Here is a 9857-nt window from a genome sequence, read left to right as displayed (position 1 = left end):
TTTTAGTTTCCCCATTTGTAAAGTGAGAATACTATGTAATTAATCAGAGATATTTCAAGGGTAAAGAAAAGTTGCTTAGGAATAATTTATTTCTTAGCATATGGTAGTAATATTCATTGTTAGCCATTATGCTTGATCACAATTTTCTAATCCTGGTTCTACTGACATTTTGGACTAGATAACTCTATTTCTGAGGGGATGTGCTGTATATTGTAAGATGTTCAGATCTGGGCCTCTGTCCACCAGCTGCCACCAGCACCCCCAATGTCCGACCCACAGTGGAACAAGAGAAATGTCTTCAGACATTGCCAAATATTGCCCGAAAAGCAAAATTTTCCCCATTGAGGACCTCTGTGCTGGAAAATCACATATATATAGAATAGTCATCATACTCAAGTCGGAAAAATATTAAATTTGAAGTTAGAATATATAAATTAATATCCTACAATTTCCCTTTATTAGTTCTATAACTTCAAAGAATTCCTTGATTTCTCTTCATCTCAGTTTCCCCACTGTATGTATGCATGCACACACATACACACACACACACACATGCAACACATGCACGTGCATATATTATATAATGTGGATGAATATATGTAGTTATCCAATATATGTGGCAATTCTTTTTATGCTGGAAAAGAAAAAAAAAAGATTTGTTAAACTGTCTCAGAATTTCACTGGCTTGGTAAAGAAAATAAAAATTGCCCACCTGATGATGAATTACACCCTACCCTTTAACTTTGAGATTTTTTTTTTAATTCCATACGTCACCTGGTGCTCTTCATGACAAGTGTACTCTTTAATCCCCATGGCCTACTTTACCCATCCTCCTACCACCTCTCCTCTAGTAACTATCAGTTTGTTCTCTATAGTTAAGAGTCTGTTTCTTGGTTTGTCTCTCCCTCTCTTTTCTTTCCCTTTGCTCACCTGTTTTGTTCACTAAATTCCACATATGAGTGAGGTCATTTGGTATTTGTTTTTCTCTGACTGACATTTCACTTAGCATCACACTCTCTAGCTCCATCCATGTTGTTGCAAATGGCAAGATTTCATTCTTTTTTTATGGCTGAATAATATTCCATTATTTATATATACCACATCTTCTTTATCCATCAGTCGACGGGCTGCTTCTATAATTTGGCTATTGTAAATAATGTTGCTATAAACAGCAGGGTGCATGTATTCCTTTGAATTAGTGTTTTTGTGTTTTGGGGGTAAATACCCAGTAATGTGATTACTGGATTCTAGGGTGCTTCTATTTTTTAATTTTTTGGGGAACCTCCATACTGCTTTTAACTGTGGCTGCACCAATTTGCATTACTACCAATAGTGCAAGAGGGTGTCTTTTTCTCCACATCCTCACCAACACTTGTTGTTTCTTTTATTTTTTTTTATTTTAGCCATTTTGACAGATGTGAGGTGATATCTCAATGTCGTTTTGACTTGCATTTCCCCAATGAGTGACCAACTTTGAGGTCTTTCAGAAACAGAAAATTGGGCATCATATAACCTTTTACAGTAAAGCTGAATCTTACTAAGGAGCTCTAGAGCCTCAAATCAGCAGGCAGACAAAAATTATTTAGAACCAAAATTATCCGTGAAAACACATCAAGGAGGTGCCAAATTAGAAACCTATAAAAGACCTGCCAGGAATTAAAATATATCCAGTGTTTTGTCCATATTGGAATAGGTACCTGTTAGTTGGTTGAGAACCAAATATAGTGTTTAGCTCATGTTTAGGAACCATGTTATTTATTTTTTTAAAGTATATGGCACAACTGTGTTAATCCTCCAATTGGCAAAATACTCAATGATGAGAGGCCTAAGAGATAGGCTAAGGAAAAGAAAAAAAGAGGCTAAGGTTTGTGTCTCATTTCTTTCATTCATTCTGAGGCACATACTCATTGTGTGAAATAATAAGAAACACCACACACTGTTTGTTTGTGTATTTATTATTCATTGAACTACACAGATCCCTTTGACTTTAAACAACTCACTTGTTTGATGGGATTCCTCTTGGCACTCTTCTACTTTTCTACACCTTTGAACATACTGTTACCTATACGTGGAAGATTTTCCCCCTTAATCTATGTAATGATCTCCTAGATGTCAGTATTAGTTGCCTAGGGCTGCTTTAACAAAGTACCACCACTGGTCCTTAAAACAACAGAAATGTATTTTCTCCCAGCTCAAGGCTAGAAATCCAAAAGCAAGGTATCAGCAAGGCTATGTTTCTTCTCAAACTTACTGGGGACAATTCTTCCTTGCCTCATCTACCAATCAACCACGGACTAAAGTGAACAATGAAATGGGATCAAAAAAAGATGAAATTATATTTTTTGTAAGGATAACAGTTAAAATATTAATATAATAATCCAGAAAAAATAAGAGAAGAGAATTCATGCTGGCTAATGTTGGCTTTGGGAATGGAATGTAAAGAAAGGAGTCAAGAGATCCTGTAGAGATAAAAATGGCTAGGACTTGGGAACTTAACTATATGGACAGTATTAAAGAAGTCATGAAAGACCACTTGGACATATGAAGCCTAGATGAACTTGGGCAATGCTGGTTGTGTAAAATTTGCCTGGTCCCAGAAGCATGCGTATGTGCAGTGTCCTGCAAATGGAAGGAAACATGAGTCTGCCACTCAGGAAACACACGGGACTAATCGGTGAAGGTTTGTTAGTTGTGGGCCACAAGACCATGGGCCTCATGGAACCGTAAAGAAGGATGGATAAAAGCAAGGAAGAAATGGTAAAGAGATGAAAGGAGAAGCAAAGATGCTTTGTTCAGTAGACACAGAGGAAAAAGAGGATGGGAGAGGCCAGTGTTAGCACAGTGTTGTGGAACTGAGAAGTGAAAGTTCACGAAATATATGAAAGTCTTTAAAAGGTCACAGGGCTAGAAATAACAGAGAGAATTAAAGAAGGTTTTCAGTAACCAGGTGAGAGGATTAATGAGAGGGGGACAGCTCAGCATTAAGAGAGGTTTTTCCGGGCCCAGGAAAAGGGTGAACCCACAAATGATTGATTTGGGGGGAAGAAGAGCATCCTTGTGATTGAAGAGTACTAACCTGACCCTTTTTCTTTGAGACTTTAGAGACATATTAATCACTCCCTGCTAGAATGTGAAATTGTGCCTTAGCAATTATTGGAGATATTAGAGGAGGAGAAAAATTGTACTTTATGGGGAAACCTTTTTTTTTTTTTAATTTTATTAGCACCTACTTCAAAGAGTTACTAGAGAAATTAATCTGACCCCGAATTCCTTAGCAGAAAGAAACTCATTGAGTTTCAAATGAGTAAAAAGCAATACTGTCAGTTTAACAGACTAGGGATAGGCTCCATTACCTTCAGCTATTTTAATACCCTGATACTGGCTTAATTTAGCAAGAATGTGACTAAACCTATCCCTTATCTTTGTGATGTCAGACGATCCCAGCAGAAATACCTTATTGGGATCTGCCTCCCTACCCAGCTCCAGAAGCAGCAGGAAATGGGCATAATCAGAGGGAACAGGAAGAGATTAGTTTCCCTTGGGAATATAACTGCAGCCTCTACCGATAGCCATTAGATATCACAGGTGGGCTAGGGGAACAAACAACTCATCTATAATAATACAATTAGTCTGATAGGAGCAAAAACAAGACAGACCACATTATTTAATATTTTTGGAGCTTTCAATTACACAAATTTTGCCCTTGTCAAATGGATCCTACTTTCATTTCTTTAATTTTTCTGGCCTACCTTAGAAAGTTATAGCGTATTAATGTGCATGGAGCAAACTATTGTGAAGTATTCCCAAGTCACTGTACTTGAAGGGATTTTTTTTTAACATTGAAAAGGGTCATAACAATTAGTTACAGCAGTGAGTTTTCCTTAGGATTTGGCTTTCAGAAATTGTAAACATTATAATAAAAATATACACTAAAAGCCTCTATGTGCATACATCTGCACGTACAGATCAGGGTGAATTTTAAAGACTTCATTTGGACTTAAAGAATGTAAGGAAATGCAATAATCTGAACTGGTAAGAATGTCTATCTGGTGGAAAGGATTAAGAATGATGGGGTTAAAGATAAACTTTATCTTTGCAAATGAATTGCTAAGGCATAAAGCAGAAAACACGAGTCTAAAATCAAGATATTTCTATTTCATTTGGCGATTTTTCTGGGAAACTATGGATCCAAGAGAAGCTGGGAATTGATTACATTTACAATGTGATTATATCAAGGTAAGATGCAAAGTTTCCCACTCAGAGGTTGCTTAGAAGCCACACTTCTTTTCTTTATCTTGTTTGTCCTAGTTTTGACTGTTTGTAATCAGCAACCCCATTCAAGGTCAGAATCAGAAAGAACCAGAGATTTAAAGGTAAACTGTGCCAAGGCTGAACAGCTGTCCCCAATCTGGGTTCTTCCTGTCGCTGCTGTGATGTAGTACTCAACTCCCTGCTCTTGCCACAGATGTCCACAGGAAATGCATCAGAGAGGTCTAATGGCAGTGAATCAGATGCACATGTTCCTTAGTATGTGGTGATGGGCAGCCTCGACGTGCCTGCCACAGACAGCCCTCCCTCCAAGCTAGAATTAGTTCCAGGTTTGTGAATGCCCAGTGTCCACACAAGCTGTGCCATAGAATCTCCACTCTTCCCCTTTCTTTATACGTTGTCAATGCGGGAATTTCAGAGCTGCTTGGGAATGTGGCTGGGGGATGAGCATGGTTCTGTAATTGAGCTTAGTCACGTCCTCATGTGAGGGGAAAGTGCAGCGTGTCCCCGTAGGGACTTTCCTGCCCTGCAATATCAGAGCACATGGAACAGTTTAGCCAGAGAATAGGCTCAATTCCACGTTTTGAAATTTAATTTTCAGTCCGTCAGTTATGGTCAATCAAAAAACTGCTTGGGGAGTGAAACCTGAAGTTACAATGTTTCTGAGTCTCATTTGTCCCATCATAGCAGATAATTATTGCATGTGTCACATAACAGATATTTAGATGTTTTGCTGGACTGTTGGAAGCAACAAACACCCCACCGTTACATTCTATCACATGACAGAAATGCTACAATTTCAACGAGATGTCCAACATCCTATCCACAGCTCACCACTAAATGATCCCTCGCTCTGTGAAGTGACAGACCCACCTGGCTGCCCAAATGCGGGAGTCCCTCTAGATTCCTGCTTCTTTGCTACCCTCAATATTAAAAAATCACTAAATCCTATGGATTCTTTAATCTTTAATTGCCTTAGATCATTCAGTTATTTTAAAAACACCTCTTATAAGAATCATTGTACTAGCTGGCGTGCCTGGGTGGCTCAGTCACTTGTGTCTGACTTTTGATTTCTTCTCAGATTGTGATCTCACGATTCATGAGATGGACCCTGCGTCAGGCTCAGCACTGACAGTGTGAAGCCTGTTTGAAATTCTCTCCCTCCCTCTCTCTCTGCCCCTCTCCTGTTGCTCTATTTGTCTCTCAAAATAAAAAGTAAACTTAAAAAAATCATTGAACTAGCCTTTTTTTTAATGTTTATTTATTTTCCAGAGAGAGAGTGTGAGCGAGGAAGGGCAGAGAGAGAGGGAGACACCGACTCCGAAGCAGGCTCCAGTCTCTGAGCTGCCAGTGCAGAGCCTGACACAGGGCTTGAACCATGGACCATGAGGTCATGACCTGACCCAAAGCCGGATGCTTAACCAACTGAGCCACCCAGGCACCCTTCATTGTAGTAGCTTTCTAGCAGATGTCTGCCTACCTTTTTGCCCTGTTGTCCATGATTTCCATGACCATCAATGCAGGCTGGGCATTCTCATGTACAACGCTGACCTTATTGCTCCCTCGCATGAATTCCACCATGATTTTCTATTGCATGCAACAAATTGTAAACAGTTTGCATCAGGTACAAATTCCTTCATTATCTGGTCCCTACCTCTTCAGTCTTTTCGCAAGAAACTGCTCCCCATCTGTTCTTCCTCCCCATGCCTTTTAGCCTTCAGCAATGCTAAACCGTTTGAAGTCATTAAAATATTACAATGTATGTCATACAATATTCAAGACACAGAGAATGTTCTCTATGTTCTCTCTGTCTTGAATGTTTTTATCCTCTCCTCTACCTAACAAATTTCTCAAACCAAATAAAAGATGTGTTATGTGATGAAGTATTCTGATATGCCCAGTGGTAAAAAGTTGCCTATCACATAGCAAATGAACTTTATATATAACTCAGTTATGAAAATTACCATGTTCTAGTGTCCATGCTTGTTCGTGTTTCTCTTACCCACTAAACTATGGCTTCCTTGATTACATAAGCATCATATCTTTTGTTTTCTTTGAATCTATGCAATCCTGCACAGGATTTGCTTGCTTTTTCACTCAACATCATTTTTCTGAATCATCCATATTGATTTGTTTAGCTGCAGTTGCTTATTTTGCATTCTGGTAGTGTTCTACTAGTATTCCATTTTATGGATGCATTACAATATTTTCCCATTCTGCCATCAATGGAATTTTGTGTTGTTTCTAGTTATTTTTCAGGATTCTTATAGATAATGCTGTGGTGAAGTCTTGCTCATATCTCCAGGTGCACATGTGCAGGCTTTCTTCTAGAATATGTATCTGAAGGGAGAATTGCTGGATTGTAAATTGTGTGCCTTTTCAACTTTCCAGATAATGCAAATGTTTTCCAAAATGGTTTGCTAAAGTGTAGTTTTTTTCCAACACTATATTGGCCTGTCAAACTTTTATTGGCCTAGGCCAACGAAATGTAATGTTTGGGGTTATCTTTTCAATGGAAATCATTGGTGTCTTTGCCGGAAAAGATTTATTTGCATTATTTTCAACAAGAATCATTTCCATTGCTGTCATTTTCCCATAAATTCCCACACAAGTACATTTGCATTGCTATCAGTTTCCAATAAAGGCTACTTTTTCACAGTTGCAAAATAGTATGGTCAATAGAAAGTCAACCTGAGGTATACACCCCAATAAAGTCAGATAATCCTGAGAGATCTGCTAGCCAGGGATCTGCAAACTATAGCTGACTGGACAAATCCAGTAGTGGTCAGTAGCCTGCTTTTATGGAGCTCACAAGCTAAGATACTTTTTAAGGGGTTGTAAAAAAGAAAAAAAGAAGATATGCAACAGAAATATATGTGAACAGTCTAAAACATTAACTATCTGGCCCCTTGCAGAGCAAGTTTTCCTACTCTTATGCTAGCCAATGCCCCAAACTCTATTGAAAAGACAGCCAATAATATCATTTGCCCTTTACAAGGACAACTATTTTTTTCCTCCTGGAAGATTATACAAATTAATACTCTTCCCAGCGATGTGTAAGAAGTCACATTGAGTAAAACTTGGGTTTACATTGGAGTTTTAATTGGCAGTTACCTATTAATAAGATTGTGTATCTTCTTATATGCTATGGTTATTTTTATTTAGCCTTTGTTTTAATGTCTGTCTTTTATCGATTTGGAGGGATTGTCTGGCTTTCATTTGCAGTTCTTTATATATTCTAATAATTTCCACTTTAATATGTTGTAGATCTTTTCCTAGTGCTTTGCTTTTTATTTTCTTTACAAAGGTTTTTGGCCAACAAATAGAATTTAATTTGTAAATTAAATTTAGCAATCTCTTTATATTTTGAACTTTTTGGGCTTTGAAACAATTCCTTATTGCAAGGTCATAAAGACATTCTCTAATATATACTGATAAAAAAAGAAAAAATAGGCCCCAAATTGAGTCACTTGTGCTAAGCCCCACTTCAGCAAACCAAGACTTAGTACCTAATGTAACTGCAGTTTTAACCTCTCCCAGGAATGTAATCTTAAACCAGTCAATCTGGTTTAAGGGATGGTGAAGTAATCCACCTGATAGACCCCTTTCTGTCCCCAAAGGAAGATGAGATAATCAACTCCTCCATTGTTCCCACCCCTTTGCCTATAAAAGTCTCCCATTTTGTTTGTATAGCTCTTTGAAACTCCTTTCCATTTGCCAGATGGGATGCTGCCTGATTCATGAATCATTGAATAAAGCCAATTAGATCTTCATATTTACTCAGCTGAATTTTTAAAAGCAGTTTTGGTGGCGGCGGTGGCGAACATTAAGAAGCAAACTTCTGATAGCTTCAGAGAGGAAAAGAAAAACAGGAGTGGTAACCTGAGAACCCTTTGAGTTCAGTCTTGCTCGCCATTTCCACCATTCGGCCATTTCAGAGGGCTGTGGGTAAGTTTCTCTGGATTCTAGGCTCCACTCTCTTTGTGAAGCTCCTGATCTAATTGAATTTCTAGTCAGTTCCCTATTTGATTAGAAACCCCAGGCCTTAATTCTGCCCCCAGATTCTACTTTGGGAACTGCTGGTAGTTTAGTCTGCAGTTCCACATTTGTTTGGAATTCTTCCCGAGATTCCATGTTGGGAAGCACTGGTGGCAGCTGTATTTCCCAATTTGTTTGCAATCAGTCTGCAATCCCCATTCTTTGGGGTCCACCAGTTCAGTCCTCTCCCCAGTCCCTAGGTTTCACATTGGGAAATGCTGATTGGTTTGGAATGGATTGGATTCAATTTAAAAACTGGACCAGGTCCAAGATGAGACAGGTCAGACTTAAGAACTGGACTGGATATGGGATCAGACTGGGTCGAGGTTACGCTGAACTGGGTCCACTAAGTAAAGGCTATATTGCTTCTGGGAATCTTGGAAGATAAAAGGCCACAAAACGTGGTGGGCATGGGTTGAGCACTTAAAAGCTATTAGAGTGTTTGCCACCTAACTCTAAGAAGACTCCTGGGTTAGGATAAGTTGGTCTCAGAACAGGTTAGATTGACTCTAGGTCACCTGCCAACCTCAAGAAAATCTCTATGCGATGACATTCACTCTAAAACATCACACAATCTCCACTCCAGTGGCACATCTTCCTTAGGTATTAGTTTGGCTCCAAGAGATCCAAAGGCTTAGCTGAAAAAGAATGGGATACTTAAATCTGCTTATTTGACATGTAATTGCTATGGTCCTGGAACTTATAAATATTTACAAAAATGAAAAAATCTTACCCTCAAACCCCCTAGAATTAGACAAGATCATTGTTTTGTGTCCTGAGAACTTAGTAACTGTCAGGTTGGGGTTCTTAAAATATGGCTGGACAGAAATGTGGGTTGAACTCCATTTGTGGTTAAGGGTCCTACAAAACTGCTGCCAGCCCTCAGGGAGGGAAATTACAATGGCCATTCTGAGGAATGTTCCAATTAGCTGAGATCATTTAAGAAGTGCACTTAAAAATTGTGTTCCCAAATTAAACAAACAGAATGAGATACCTATTTTAATAGGTAAGCTGAAGGCTTCAAAAACGCTTCAAGATTCTAAAATAGCTTCATTGCAAAAAAAAATCACACACACACAACACAAGAGGCACCTGAAATGAAAGATGGACGCAATTCCTACTTCTCCTCTCCTTCCTCCTTTATAGCATTCATTCTATCATTTATCCTCTCTCTACATTGTCTTTCCACTCTAAAGAGATTACAAGACCATGAGCGAAAGTCCACCAAGTCAGTGGCCTTACAGATAACCCTGAATCTACCGTCAACGGAGAACCTCCTTACGGACCCCTCCCAGAGTTGATGACACTCAGGAATTTTCTGGTAAACTGCTATATTATTCCCTTAAACAGCTAAGGGAAACTAAAATTACAGTTAAAGAAAACCCTTGGCAAATTCTGGTAGATACCGGAGCTATACCCTCTGCTTTAACCCCCACGCATAGCCTGTGGATGGAAAACTGGCAGAAGCCAGCTAAGGGTGAGGATACTCACCAGAGTCAGCTCTTCCAGATCTCTGTAGTACCTGATAAACAGAGAAAAATAAAATAGCT

The 9857-nt window shown here is 38.8% G+C and overlaps 1 protein-coding gene across 1 annotated transcript in view; it reads left to right on the top strand.

The window, feature by feature from the left end:
- The first annotated feature begins 8094 nt into the window (after positions 1 to 8094).
- Positions 8095 to 9857, top strand: part of MME (membrane metalloendopeptidase) — a 108222-nt gene continuing 106459 nt past the window's right edge. Inside the window, exon 1 of the mRNA XM_019440070.2 lies at positions 8095 to 8217. The gene's annotated coding sequence lies outside the window, so the exon portion shown is untranslated. The remainder of the gene's footprint in view (positions 8218 to 9857) is intronic.

Source organism: Panthera pardus, unplaced genomic scaffold (assembly GCF_024362965.1).
Source record: "Panthera pardus isolate Hobbes unplaced genomic scaffold, ASM2436296v1 HiC_scaffold_16, whole genome shotgun sequence".
In the NCBI taxonomy this organism is placed as follows: domain Eukaryota; kingdom Metazoa; phylum Chordata; class Mammalia; order Carnivora; family Felidae; genus Panthera; species Panthera pardus.
This window is presented reverse-complemented; position numbering and strand designations above follow the sequence as displayed.